Raw genomic sequence first — 15616 nt, 5'->3', positions numbered from 1 at the left:
GAAAGCAGACTTGTTTCAGAAATTGATTGATGGTTCTTATGAATAAAGAAGACAGCAAGAACAAGACAACTAGGGCTTATTGTAGGCAACATATTTGAAGAGGATACACTTGAAAGCACTTAAAACAAAAGGCAGAGAACCATGCCAAAGCAAAGGAACTTGAAAGACATTAAACATTCAAGTGCTGATTGATGATGACTCTTAGGAGTTAACACACTCTTGAGAGCAAAACCTGGATCTCTGTGGAGCTGATGTCACTGAAACTGACTCTTTATGAAAAGGGAAGAACAAACAGACAAGAAAGCTGAAAGAAGAAGAATAGGATTAAAATACACAGAGTAGATGCAAACAAATAGATCTGAACAATGAAACAAAAATCTCTTTGACAATAAGGAAAACAATGAGTAACACAAACCTGTTATCTGAATAGATAAAAGTCTTAACAGCATAGCCAGACTAATCAGTAGTAAAAAATATTTCCATGCAATCATTTCTTCTGTACCTGCTGACTGCATGATTTTCAACACCTGTGTCTGAAACAAGTGTCTGGCCAATAGAGCCAGGAGGCACTTTCAGGGGCAATTCTGAAATTCTAGGTTAATTAAAAAAAAAAAAGAAAAAAAAAAGATGGGAGAATAAGGGAAGGGGGGACCTTTCCTTGCAACATTCTTTGTTCCTTTCTCATCTCCCCTCACCCTAGTGTCTCCTTGCTCTGACTCAGGAGCTAGCACGTTTTGGCTTTCTGCACTGAAATATTGTAGTCATTATTAGCGAGTGTAAAGAACGGAAGGATGAGGAAGTATGGCGAGGGAAGCAGACTGTTTGAGGTGGTTAATTATCGACCCCAAATGTTTTGTTTGTTCCAGGGCCTGAAACAGCTCTTGCTAGTCTTAGCAGAACTTAGATACTGGATTGGGTAGACCCTTGGATCTGATGTGTTGTGGCAGTTCCTACATTTCTACAAGATTAGAGAAGATTATAGGATAGAAGATTGGATTACTTGAGGGATGAAGAAGCCTTAAATACTTTGAGCATCAGTTAGGATAAACATACACTTAAAATCTTCTCCAAACTTTCTGAAAATCCAGTCTGAAAAACTGCCTGAAAATATTTTCAAGAGTTTTGCCTTCCAAAAATGTCTGGAGCTAGGCAGAAGAAAGCAGCAGTAAAACAATATTGCAAGTATTTAACCTTTTTGAACCTTAACGTTTCAACTTAGGTTCATGTTCTGTTTGGAATATAGATTTGAAACAGTTTGATCAATCTTAATTGATTTGGGACAAGCAATGTGATCTTTTTAATGGGATTTATATCAGCAGATTTTGTAATCAGTCGCCTGCTTTTATTCCTTGGCAATTCTGTAGGTGTTACGAGGGCATTTGAAAGTTCATTGTGGCTTCTCAGTCTGCTTACTGCTATAGTGATGGGAGATGTGGTCCTTGGGATTGGATTTTATCAGGGTTCTGCTGGTTGCAAGCTTTTCTGGAAAATGCACAAGCTTATGCTTATTTCCTATGCTAGAATGAACATATCTAAAATTTTCTGCTTTATTTCTAAAGGTAGGGCTGTAAGACTAGCATGGAATTACTTTTTATCCCAAGTGACCAGAAGTGTTCTGCAAATCGACACCATTAAAGAATATGACTGTCAGATTGTAGTTTGTAATAAAGTGTATTATCTGCAGATTATGTTTTAGGCCCCTGAGGGAATGTGTAGGAAAAGCTTTTGCCAGGTGTAAGCAACGGATCATTTGCCATTCTCTGGTACTGAAGAATCTCAGACTCCTTCAGGAGCATCAAACTTATTTGAAATTGAAAACTATATACACCTCAGCCACTTAAAATACAAGTTGATATCTTAAAATGAAAAGACCAAATGTGCATCTAGGTAGCAATGTTTAACTGCATTTTTGCATGGCTGGCTGATTAACACATATGCTTAATATACAATAGTGAGTAAAATGTCATAAATTAAGCTGGAGGAGGATGGCCTGGCAGTATGTCCCCACATATGCCCTGTCAGGATAATCCCAGTTTAATTCACAAGAAAACAGCTAAAAAGGCAGAGAAGTCCTTAGACAAAGACTTTGGCAGAACCCTTCAGACAATGGAAGATGCTTCTAACTAGTTTCTAGCTAGTCTGTGCAGTCAGGTTGCCTTCTGCATTTCCATTCCTTCCCTCCTGGCTGCTGGGTGGGGGGATGCTGTTGTTCCCTACAGTACCACAACAATTCTTTATTATTGGAACCAGATTTCATCTAACAAAAGAAAGGACTACATACAGAAAACGCATGCCTCGTTCTCCTTGGCAGGGCAAAAGAAGGTAGGAGGGGGTTATTTGGAGAGGTGTGGTGGATATTTTACTGAGTTCATTTGAGAAACAAGTTTCCTAGAGACAGCCATTCCTCTTTGAAGTTTTCCCCCTGTTATGTTGTACTATATAAAATTCAGTGCTAAGTGATCTCTTATTTATTTCAGTGACAATTGTATGTTGGAAATTAGCTTGTTCAGGAAATAATTCAAGCAATGGGGAAGTTCAGCTGTGGTGCTACAGAATGGTAAAAGAATCATTGAATTTGTTCACATAAATAGAAATGAATGTAGCCTACTAGAAAGAATTTAAATACTTATTTCTCTGTTAGTTCTGGAACTGCAAATTTTTGACGTCTAGATTAACCATAGGAAAATTGATTAAGTACATTGGCATTCCAAAGTCCATAGTTATTGAAATGATCCACAGTAACAAATCAGTATTAGACTTGAAGTGACTGTGACTTCAAACAATTTCTTGGTAGTGTCCTGTAAATACTGATGTTCCACAACTGAAATGAGAAATGGGAAGAGCTGTTAAACACTGATTTTAGCACAGATGTTTCCTGTTATAACAGATCAGTAAAATTTCATTATTCAGTGGGCCTTTAACACCCACCTTCCATCTGTGGTATTCATTTTTAGCATTGTGGAATAGGCCAAAAGAGCAGGCGTGTAATTAAAAAGAAACCCCACCAGGGTGTTTTCTCTAGCTCTGCTTTCTTTTTTGCTGTGTTCCTTCATTTGTATGTGGAGACATTTTATGGGGGGCAACATGGGTAAGACAAAGCTAGTTGTCCTTCTGGGAGTCACACTTATCGCAGCCAAGTGCACTGCAAACAAGCCCTTGAGTGTATGCTACATACATAAGTGCTAATTGAGAAAGTCTGATGATGTCAGTTGCGTAACAGTAATATTCTTTGCCAAATGACCAGTTTATGCTTGTGGCTTTTAAATAGCTCTGGTTCAACAAAGTGCTTGAGAACTGCCTTTGCTTTGAAGAGGAAACTGAGCAAAGGGCTGAAGGCAAGCTGTGCTGAGTAACTGGATGAGCACTGTGGGAGTAACAAGGTCAATATCCAAGAGAGTTGCCACAGATCCACTCAAATAAAATGGTGGTAAAGCTCATCTTTCAGTAACTTGGTTGGGAGATGAAAGAGAAGGAAGCAAGCATAACATTGGCTCTGCCCATAACATGCATTGCAAACACATACACAATTTACTGTGTAAACCAACTTCTCAAGTTTCTTTCAAGCATATTTATTCAGGGCTGAATGTCAGCCTTCATTTTTCACTTACATACATACAGGACATTAAAGACCTGGGATTTGCTGATTACTTAATTTTTTATTTTCATTCTGTTTTCTTCTATACTTCAGTGTGAGTTTGCACCAGAAAAGGAAATTGTTTGCAGAAGTCCATAATGCCTTCTGAGACAGAACAACGATACCCAGTATAATGTTAAAAGACAGGGGTATGGTATCCTGTAAAAGTGACTTGAGAGTTGAGAAACTTTCTTTAAATTAAGAGAGAGACTTTAAAAGTTTGGCCTACATGATTATTGAAAAGAATTTTAAAGACCTGATCAAGAATTACAAGTACCAAGCTAAGAAGTAGGTATTTTGATGCTACAATTGCACATTATTACAGCGAGGGGAATACCAGGATTCTGTCATCCGCTGGGGGAACAATCTTGCTACCCCCAAGTACCTCCGCTTTGGCTTAAGTGCTAAGACTCTATACAGGAGTCAAACCAGGCTGTCATAATGGTTCCTCTCATCCTGAGCAATTCAACCATCTTTCAGAGACAGACCAGGATGTAGTCACAAAAAGTGTCTCTAGTGTAAGCTGCGGTTCTTTGATCCTCCCATTCTTCCAAGTGTTAAAGTGCATAAATAGAATTTATTTTCAGTTCTTGAAGGCTGAGAGTTACTTAAAATCTCTAGAATGTGATTTAATTGAAAAATTACCATTTCATTTTCATATTGGAGTTTTTGTTTTTCTACTGGAGTGTCAGTTAGGTGTTTCTTTTCTGAACGCTAAGAAAGTGTCCCTGGGTATGACCATGGCCCTATCACTGTGGCTGATGCTGGAAAAAGGATAAGGCTAGAGACAGTTAGTTTTCAGTTGTTTTTTGGTCTTCAGGGATTTGATTTATCCAAATACTTTAATTGTAAAGTGATTTCTAAAAAGTTCAGTTACATTTCTTCCTTAACACTAGGTACATGCTTAAAAACTGCTGGCTTTGGATTTCTAAGTAAAGGTCCATTTTTGAGATACAGATTCTGCTGTCAGGTACACTAATGTAATTCAGAGTTGTTTCACCATGGCAGATGGATTTGTATTCATGATGCTGACGGCAGAGGTTGTCCCAGATTTTGATCTAATACTGAGAGGATTCCCTTCATCTCCCTTTGTCTAGTCACTTTGCACAATGTTGTCATAAAGCTGTTGTAGCCAGCAACAGATATACTTTCCTGGTGTGGGATGATTCTGACACCAAAGCCATTGCTGCAAGGTGCAGTAAGTTTCTGCTATTGTTACCTTTCTTGTAAATCATAGAATCATTTAGGTTGGAAAAGACCTTCAAGATCATCGAGTCCAGCCCTCAACCATGCCCACTAAACCATGTTCTGAAGTGCCTCGTCTATGCACTTTTTGAATACCTCCAGGGATGGTGACTCAACCACTTCCCTGGGCAGCCTGTTCCAATGCCTGACAACACTTTCAGTAAAGAAATTTTTCCTAATATCCAACCTAAACCTCCCCTGCCATAACTTGAGGTCATTTCGTCTCGTCCTATCACTAGTCACTTGATAGCAGAGACCAGCACCCACCTCACTACAGCCTCCTTTCAGGTAGTCGTAGAGAGCAATAAGATCTCCCCTCAGCCTCCTTTTCTCCAGACTAAATAACCCCAGTTCCCTCAGCCGTTCCTCATAAGACTTGTGCTCCAGGCCCCTCACCAACTTGGTTGCCCTTCTTTGGGCACGCTCCAGCACTTCAATGTCTTTCCTGTAGCGAGGGGCCCAAAACTGAACGCAGTACTCAAGGTGCAGCCTCACCGGTGCCAAGTACAGGGGGACAATCACTTCTCTGCTCCTGCCGGCCACACTATTTCTGATACAGGCCAGGATGCCGTTGGCCTTCCTGGCCACCTGGGCACACTGCTGGCTCATATTCAGGTGGCTGTCAACCAGCACCCCCAGGTCTTTTTCTGCCAGGCAGCTTTCCAGCCACTCTTCCCCAAGCCTGTAGCGCTGCATGGGGTTGTTGTGACCCAAGTGCAGGACCTGGCACTTGGCCTTGTTAAACCTCATACAATTGGCCTCAGCCCATCAATCCAGCCTGTCCAGATCCCTCAGTAGAGCCTTCCTACCCTCGAGGAGATCAACCCTCCCTCCCAACTTGGTGTCATCTGCAAACTTGCTGAGCGTGCACTCAAACCCCTCATCCAGATCATTGATAAAGATATTAAACAGAACTGGCCCCAGTACTGAGCCCTGGGGAACACCACTTGTGACCTTCCACCAACTGGATTTAAATCCATTCACCATAACCCTCTGGGCTCCAGCCATTTTTTTACCCAGTGAAGAGTACACTTGTCTAAGCCATGAGGTGCCAGCTTCTCAAGGAGCATGCCATGAGAGACAGTGTCAAAGGCCTTACTGAAGTCCAGGTAGACAAAATCCACAGCCTTTCCCTCATCCACTAGGCGGGTCACCTGGTCATAGAAGGAGATCAGGTTGGTCAAGCAGGACCTGCCTTTCATGAACCTGTGCTGACTGGACCTGATCCCCTGGTTGTCCTGCACATGCCATGTGAGTGCACTCAAGACGAACTGTTCCATAATCTTCCCCAGTACCGAGGTCAAGCTGACAGGCCTGTAGTTCCTTGGATCCTCCCTCCAACCCTTCTTGTAAAGGGCTGTCACATTGGCAAGCCTCCAGTCAACTGGGACTTCCCCCATTGACCAGGACTGCTGATAAATGGTGGAGAGTGGCTTGGCAAGCACCTCCACCAGCTCCCTCAGTACTCTTGGATGGATCCCATCTGGTCCCATAGACTTGTGTGTGTCCAGACAGTGTAGTAGGTCATTAACTACTTCCTCCTGGATTATGGGGGGTATATTCTGCTCTTCATCCTTGCCTTCCAGCTCAGGGGGCAGAGTACCCTGAGGATAACTGGTGTCCCTATTAAAGACTAAGGCAAAGAAGGCATTAAGTACCTCAGCCTTTTCCTCATCTCTGGTGGCAATGTTCCCTTCTGTATCCATTAAAGGATAGATATTGTCCTTGGCTCTCTTTTTATTGTTAACATATTTGTAAAAACATTTTTTGTTGTCTCTTATGACAGTGGCCAGATTGAGTTCTAGCTGAGCTTTTGCCTTTCTAATTTCCTCTTTGCATGACCTAACAAGATCCCTGTACTCCTCTTGAGTTGCCTGCCCTTTCTTCCAGAGATGATAAACTCTCTTTTTTTTCTTGAGTCCTAGCAAAAGCTCCCTGTTCAGCCGGGCTGGTCGTTTATCCTTGGCAGTTCGTCTTGCGGCGCATGGGAATAGCCTGGTCCTGAGCCATTAAGATTTCCTACTTAAAGCATGTCCATCCTTCCTGGACCCCTTTGCCCTTCAGGACTGACTCCCAAGGGACTCTCTCAACCAGTGTCCTGAAAAGGCCAAAGTTTGCCCTCCAGAAGTCCATAGTGGTGGTTTTGCTGACCACCTTCCTTGCCTCACCAAAAATTGAGAATTCTATCATTTCACGGTCACTAAGCCTGAGACGGCCTCTGACCATCACACCTCCCATCAGTCCTTCCCTGTTTGTAAAGAGTAGGTCTAGCAAGACTCCTCCCCTTGTTGGCTTACCTACCAGCTGTGTCAGGGAGTTATCTTCCACATACTCCAGGAACCTCCTAGACTGCTTACTCTCTGCTGTGTTGTGTTTCCAGCAGATGTCTGGCAAGTTGAAGTCCCCCACGAGAACAAGAGCACACGATTCTGAGACTACTGCCAGCCACTTGTAGAATGATTCATCTGTCTCTTCAACCTGGTTGGGTGGTCTATAACAGACTCCCAGCACAATAACTGCCTTATTGGCCTTCCCTCTCATCCTTACCCATAAGCACTCAACCTTGTCATCACAATTGTGTAGCTCTGCACAAACAAAACACTCCCTAACATAGAGAGCCGCCCCACCACCTCTCCTACCTTGTCTATCACTTCTGAGGAGCTTATAGCCATCCATTGGAGCACTCCAGTCATGGGAGTCGTCCCACCATGTTTCTGTGATGGCAACTAAGTCATATCTATCCTGCTGCACAATGGCTTCCAGCTCCTTCTCTTTATCGCCCATACTGTGTGCATTGGCATAGATGCACTTGAGCTGGGCTATCGAATCCACCCCCAACATTGGTGTGCTGCCCCCAAGCTCATCTCTGGTGCGCCTAGGTTTATCCACTTCGCCCTTCAAACCTAGTTTAAAGCCCTCTCTCTATGAGCCCCACCATCTCATGAGCGAGGATCCTTTTGCCCCTTTGAGATAGCTGGACTCCACCTGTTGCCAGCAAGCCCGGTGCCGTGTAAACCTCCCCATGAGCAAAAAACCCAAAATTCCAGCGATGGCACCAGCCTCTGAGCCATGTAATCAGGTGTGTTTTCCTGTTCCTTTCAGTATATTTCCCTGTCACTGAAGGGATTGAGGAAAACACTACCTGTGCTCGCGATCCTTCCACCAATCGCCCCAGTGCCCTGAAGTCCCTTTTGATTGCCTTTGGATTTCTCTCTGCAATCTCATCACTGCCAACCTGCACAACTAATAGCAGGTAATAGTCAGAGGGTCAAAGCAGACCAGGGAGTTTCCTAGCAATGTCTTTTACTCGGGCCCCAGGGAGGCAGCAGACTTCCCTGTGGGATGGGTCAAGTCTGCATATTGGGCCCTCTGTCCCCATCAGAAGGGAATCACCTACAACAATTACCCTCCTTTTTCTTTTTTCAGAGGATGTGAGAATGTGTGGGGCTGCCTGACTGAGCTTAGGCACCTTCGTAGATAGGGCTTCACCTACACCCTGATCTTCATTGACCTGGTCCTCAAGTTCCAGAGCCCCATACCTGTTGTGTAGGGGCAACTGGGAAGGTAAGGCAGACCAGGAGGGGATTCGCCTGCCTCCCCGAGCAGGGACCTGTATCTGTTCCCCTCCATCTCTTAGGTCCCCTCCTGCCTGGTGGCAAGAGGGCAGGGGAACCTCCGCTTCTTGCGGAGCCTCCATCTGCTGCCTCTGCCTCAGGGATAGCAGGGTGTGGGTCCACCAATCTATCTCCCTCTCACACTCCCTGATACTCCTCAACCTTTCCAGTTCCTCCTTCAGCTCTGCCACCAGGCTGAGCAGATCATCCACCTGGTCACAGCTCACGCAGGAGATGTGTCTGCTGCCCTCCGGCCCCCGTGATAGACTCAGGCACTGCCTGCAGCCGGAGACCTGGACAGCTACATGTTTGCTTGGGAGCTCTGTCTGCATCACCACGTTTTTCCTAGCAATGGCTTTCACCCGAGCGGCAACCATAGCTGGGTCTCCTTCTGAGGCCGATGCCCACCGCCTGAGTAGCCTTCTCGGGCTGGGAAGAGGGGGGGGGGGGGGGGGGGGGCTGCGCCCTGCCTGCGCGAGCTAACTAACTGCCTGCGCGAGCTAACTAACTGCCTGCGCCAGCTGCCGCGCCGCGCACCTCGGGGCCCTTCAAATCTCCCGCGGTTGCCCCTGGTAACGCCCCCGCCGCCTCAGCCTCTCTTGCGGGGGCAATAGCAAAGAGAAAGAGGAATCTGACCTGTTCTCCAGAAATGTGGTTTAAAGGTTCAGCCCAGCTACAGCAGATCATCAAGGACTGTTGCTATGCATTTAAAAAAAAAAAATTAATGACCAAATCTAATAGCATGACAGTAAGTATTGTAGTTTCCAGCTGTTTTGTCTTTGCTTTTGTTCCACCCCAATACCCTGTGCTGCTGAGAATTGATTCTGTCTTTCTTTCTGCATCTTTATTGGCAATTCTCTCCCTTATTCTTTACTTCCTTCCTAACACTGGTGAGCCATGGTTTGTTCAAACTCACCTGACTATGAGGTTTTCAAGCAATCTACACATGTCTCCCACTGACTGTAGTATTGTTTACTGTTAAAATGTGTTCACTTAGAAAAATAATGTACCGCGTCCTGTGCAGCATCAGGCAAAGCTGGTAAAAAAATACCCCCAAAGCAGGTGTATTTAATGCCATCATTAATATTGTTTACAGATTGGAAAGCAAAAAAACAAGGAAAAGTAGCCTTTTGCTTTCTCAAGCTGTTTTTTCTGAACAGTTTTGTTGTCTATTAAGAAATGCCTTTAAACAATTCCACAACATTCATCTTAAAAACATAAGCAGCAACATTGTATCTAGTATTTAAAATATGACATTAGGAACCAGGTGTTTGGATCTGATTTCTTTCTGTGTCCCTAATTTCCTGTTAGCTCGTTTGTAATTCACTCAACTTTCCGCTGGCTCAGATGTCCCATTTGCTAAAGGGACTTCAATAGTACTTATTTTTTTGGAGTGTGGTGAGGCTGAATGAATCTCCTGTAAATGACATTGTATTTTCTGGAGGAAAGGTGCTATATAAGTCAAAGTAATAGTTTTGTATCTAATTGAATACTTCAATCTAACAGATGGGAGCAAAGCTTAAGAAAAACGTTGAACATTTTTTTCCCTTGCATATTTCTGCTATTTTTATATCTCAGAACTCACTTTGAAGTGAATGCCTGTTAAACGAACATAAATGTTAACAGAATACGTTTTCCCACACATGGTTATATGTTCCTACATCAAAAACTTTAACTTCAAATTTATTGTTTTTAGACCACACACATTACCAGGGCAGACTGTAAATGCCAGGAGGCAAACAGCCATTCCATGTGCTCTTTGGCTGTAGCTCAGCTTTGCTCGTTTGCAGTGGGGTACTGCTTCCTCCCATCACCTACCCACATCTATTGGGATCCCGCACATTCAGCGGGGCAGATGTTTTCTTTCTAATGAAAATAATAGCTCCAAAAAGTTGTTGGCTGTCTTCCTTTTACAATCTCGTGGGCTGATCAACTTTCTGTGGGTTTTGAGTAAATATTGGTTGTTGTCAGTGAATGGTGAGGTGTGCCATGGCTCCATTCACAGCAAAACAATGACACCCACTGAGGAGTCTTGTGTCCCCATCACCTGCTGCAGTAGATAACTTCAGGCTTTTTGCTGTTACAGCCAACAACAAACTCTGATTTCTTTGCACACAGGCTCCCTGCTTCTGCTCTGATTCCTGCATTGGCTTGAGCTCATGCTTCTGCCCTGGCCTTGATTATGGTTTCAATCTGTACTTCATTTTCTAGGGCTTCTGACTGGGGAGCTTCGTAGTTGTCTTTCCCAAAACCTTAAAAGGTGATGTTATGTGTTGAATAACTTGGGGGGGCAAAGCACAGGTGTTGATCTTGCAAATTTTCAAGCTGACTAATAGGTTTACGGTGATTGGAGAATAGGTAAGCAGGCTGAAATGCATTTACTATGGAGAAGAGCCCCATTGCAAAGGCTTCATCCATGGGATGCAAACCTTCTAAGCCCATACTTGCTGTGGCACCATGGACCTGTACCTCCATGTCTGTGTGTTTCTTCACTCTATGCTGTAGCATAAAACCCAGGGCAGCCACCGCTGGCCTGCAGTGCCCTCCCCACACCCATAGGAAGAGGACAGAAGCAGGCAGCTAGCCTTTCCCCTGGAGATTTTATTAGCTTATTTCAAGCAGGGCTCAGTGTCCTGCCATGTATTCCTTTCTTTTCTGTGTTCTAATTATAACTTCAAAATAATATTTTTTTTCATTTCTAAATTCCATTTGGTATCTTGTACCAAAATTTCCTGCAGAGAAAAAATTCAGACTATTGGATAGAAATTTCTTGTCACATTCCCTCACAGATGGTCCAATCTGCTCTGCAGTTCATGCCTGACAGCTAGTTAATCTGGCCATGCAGGAACACGCTTTTAAAAATGCAAGTTCTGGATCAGCCTCAGGTAAGCACCCGTTACATTCTGAACCCTGAAATTGTAGGTATGCAATGGCACACAAACCACATGTAAAGAGAATGATCCTGCTGCTATAACTTACATGTACTTTTGGAGAGATATCCATATTTGGTACGTATTCAAAGACACGTGAGAAGTGTCTGCCTTTTCAAACTAAGGTATCTGGCAAGTTTGGCCATGGTAGTACAAATTAATTAAGATAGACATAGAGCATTCTCTTCTAACTACAGGGGATATGGAAAATATATCAGTCAGTGTTTTGGTTCATTTTATTATTTCAAATCAACAGAAAAGATTTTATTTCCTTTGCTCATTGGAGGGGAACACTTTAATGAGGGATGATGGTCTACACAGAAATAGAGAGGTACGTAGATGCTCCTCATCTAGTATTAAGGTAATTTGCCACAATCAGCTGTTTATCTACCGTAGCCTGGGCTGTGTAGACCTCATCAGGGCTATGGCTGTGGCTGTGGCACCAGAGGGCCCTACAGAATTAGCTGTGCTGGTTCAGGTGTGCCTTTGCAGTCTAACCACACCACCTGGCTCCAGGGAGATGTTCTCCAAACAGGTCAGATGTCTGAAGAGACACAACCTTGCCCACTGAGTGTGTGGGACACCGGCTACACCTCACCTTCTTCTGTCTCAGGATAAAAGCAATGAGCAGCATAAGAGGGCTGCAGTACCAAGCATTCACAGAGTACTCCTGTACATTCATGGCATATTCCACTGCAAATGCTAGCCTCAGGTAAGAGGCTTTGGGGATTGGAGGGAAATATGCAGAGTTCGGTCACATTTATTTAGTGCTGTGAAATTTTTGGCAATGTTGTTGCTCATTGTATAATCCAGGAAGCCAGCTTGGACTCAGGCCTGCAGGGTTGGCAGTTTTGTGTCAGAAACTGTATCCAAATCAGGTGAAAAGGTGACTAAAATTCTTACCCAACCTGAGTTGGTCTTTCATGGTGCCCCTTTAAAGATATAGTTTAGAAGCTTGCCTTATAGCTTACTATTAACTAAACACATATTTGGACAAAAGAAGCATTTTCTCAACATGTTTGTGTAGTGTCTAGCACCATGGATCAGACCCTCTAGGAATCACCTATACATGAGCAATAATTAACTGACAATACCAATTCCCCTATTGTTTTGCATGAAACAGGTTGGATAAACCATGAGAATTTCCTATTTTATCGGTGCTGTCAAACTGTTCTTGGTTTCCTCTTTCTCTCTTTTGTAATTTATAATTTTACTTCTTGGACACATTGAGGAATTCAGTCCCCGTCCTGTCCTTAAAGCCCCTGTCCTTAAAAATGTGATGAGTAGTGTTTTGCAGCTATAAGGTATATTGTAGAAGATAACTCTCTAAAATCTACATGTAACTGGAAATGTTTGGTTTGTTGCAGTACACTAACACAATGCTTTCAAACCTATACCAGTGGCTTAGGGCAATTTCCTAAAATGTTATAAAAGGTGACTGAGAAAAGTGTGTCTGTTCATGGTAGGTCTGAATTTGCTATTCATGGACTTTCACCTCCTCTAGAAAACAAGAAAGGGAAGTGGAAGTCCAAAGATTGAAAGACATTGCACTAACAAAACATTTTCAAAACTGGCAAAGCATTGGATAAATGCTTTAGGCTGTATATTTGTAGGTCACATTCTGCTATCTTGTTAAACCATCTTACTACAATGTACTATTTCTAAAATATTACCAAATTACCTATATATGTTTCTTGTAATGAACTCTGGGAAGTCTCATTGTGAAAAATGGAATAAGAATGCAAAATATGCTGTGGGTTTTTTGTGTTACTGGTGCATAACACAAATGCATAATTCATTATAATTACAGTAATTTTACTTTGATACAGAAGGCCTAATAAAGATGCACCTTTGCTCAGTACTACGAATCTTTTATCTGAAATATATTTAAAATGCAATTGGTAACTAAATATTTGTTGGGTTTTTTTCTTTATAGAACTACAGGACCATTTTAATACCCTCAATTTTTTTTATAAAAAGAGGTTATTGTGTTTCTACCATATTAATTCTTAAAAAAATGTGTCTTCCAGTCTGTTTGTTCCAGATTAGTGAAATTACCATGTGAAATTCTACAAAAGTTATTATACTTCAAATACTCAGGTTTTGTTAATGCAAAAGAGATAAAATTTGAATTCCATTTGCTCTGAAATGATAGTCTCCAAATGGCAGCAAATAAATTCCTCAAAATGCTGCCTCTATTTTTGCCTGTCCATTCCGTATGGTATTTGTCAAGAGATAAGTTAACACGAAAATTCAAATGAGTCATTTACTCAAAATTTAAGGCTCAGTATTGAGCAAAACATTTAATGTCACATTTTCCCACTCCTTTTTGCTGCAGAAATAAGAATTCATATCAAGAAATCAGGATGCCAATGTGTTTTTATAGATCATATATCAATGTAAGTTTTGAGATGGGTGCAGAATTTTTCCATAATTCTTTTTAGTGAAAAAAAGAAAAGTCTGCTTAAAAGCTTTTAGAAGTGTCCCTAGGGATCCCAGTGAGGTGATGACAATTTCTGTTATGAATTAATCTTACAAAATTTCACAGTAGCAAAAATCCTGAACATTTAAAGAAATATGGCAACTTTAAGAACAGTTCTTAAATATTTGGACGAGCATGACCCCAAGTCTGACTTTCAAAGGAACTGAATATTCAGTTACAAAGGAACTGATTTTAATTGACTTCCAATACCTTTCCTCTGAAAATAATAAATTCCAAAATAACTGGGGGATTGGTAATAGGGTAATTTCCAGAAGAATGACTCTTTAAGAAGGGGTTTAAAGTAATGTATAAACATGTATCACAGAATCATAGAATGGTTTGGGTTGGATGGGACCTTTAAAGATCACCCAGTTCCAACCCCCCTGCCCTGGGCAGGGACACCTTCCACTAGACCAGGTTGCTCAAAGCCCCATCCAACCTGGCCTTGAACACTTCCAGGGATGGGGCATCCACGTCTCTGGGCAACCTGTTGCAGTGCCCCACCACCCTCACAGTGAAGAATTTCTTCCTTATGTCTAATCTAAATCTACCCTCTTTCAGTTTAAAGCCATTACCCCTTGTCCTATCACTACATGCCCTGGTAAAAAGTCCCTCTCCAGCCTTCCTGTAGGCCCCCTTTAGGTACTGGAAGGCTGCTATAAGGTCTCCCTGGAGGCTTCTCTTCTCCAGGCTAAACAACCCCAACTCTCTCAGCCTATCCTCATAGGAGAGGTGCTCCAGCCCCTGATCATCTTCCTGGCCCTCCTCTGGATCTGCTTGAGCAGGTCCATGTCTTTTGTATGTTGGGGGCCCCAGAGCTGAATGCAGTACTCCATGCAGGGTCTCATGAGAGTGGAGTAGAAGGGGAGAATCACCTCCCTTGACCTGCTGGTCACAATTATTTTGATGCAGCCCAGGATGTGATTGGTTTTCTGGGCTGTAAGCGTACATTGCTGGGTCGTGTTGAGCTTCTTGTCAACCAGCACCCCCAAGTCCTTCTCCTTAGGGCTGCTCTCAACCCACTTGTCACCCAGCCTGTATTTGTGCTTGGGATTGCCCCGACCCATGTGCAGAACCTTGCACTAGGCCTTGTTGAGCTTCATGAGGTTTGCATGGGCCCACCTTTAAAGTCTGTCAAGGTCCCTCTGGATGGCATCCCTTCCCTCCAGTTTTATTTTTCCATTTAGACTTAGACAGAGTTGGTCTAACTTGAAGAACTGGTGTAGTTTCTAGATTCTTTTTGATTTAGCTATAGGTTCTTGATATCCTTTTTCCCTTTTTCAAGGCTTTGTTTTATGCATTGTAATACTTGTTCCCTTTGAGAGGAACAAAATACATAATGAAATTAAGTTCTTACTTGGAATTACAGAATATGTGTATCACATTTTAGATTTCATAGCAAAGGATATTGAGGCTGTATCACTGGCAGATGACTACAGCTGTAGTCCTTAGAGAGCCATTAGTACTGATATGGCGCATATAACATACAGCCAGTCTTCACTGGGAATTTTGACAGCCTAAGGCAGGCAGGTTTGGACATACAGTATTTTGCTTGTATTTGCTTACATTTTGAGCCATATATCCATGTATTTTGCTGATATATTGTCAGGGGAGCTATTAGTCTGGGTTACATGGTGATGATTTCATTTTATAAAACAAAACAAAAAAAGAAAGCAAAAGGAATTGCTTTTGGGAGATGATCCCATTACTT

At 42.6% G+C, this 15616-nt stretch overlaps 1 protein-coding gene across 2 annotated transcripts in view; it reads right to left on the bottom strand.

The window, feature by feature from the left end:
• LIPC (lipase C, hepatic type) overlaps nt 1-15616 on the bottom strand; it is a 94538-nt gene that overhangs the window by 72530 nt on the left and 6392 nt on the right. The window contains exon 2 of one of the 2 annotated variants that reach the window (XM_075045381.1): nt 9130-9192. The exons of the other annotated variant lie outside the window; for it this stretch is intronic. The gene's annotated coding sequence lies outside the window, so the exon portion shown is untranslated. The remainder of the gene's footprint in view (nt 1-9129; nt 9193-15616) is intronic. 2 annotated transcript variants of the gene reach the window in all.

This window comes from Buteo buteo, chromosome 13, assembly GCF_964188355.1.
Source record: "Buteo buteo chromosome 13, bButBut1.hap1.1, whole genome shotgun sequence".
NCBI lineage: Eukaryota > Metazoa > Chordata > Aves > Accipitriformes > Accipitridae > Buteo > Buteo buteo.
The sequence above is the reverse complement of the archived record's forward strand: the minus strand, read 5'-3'. Positions and strand labels throughout refer to the sequence as shown.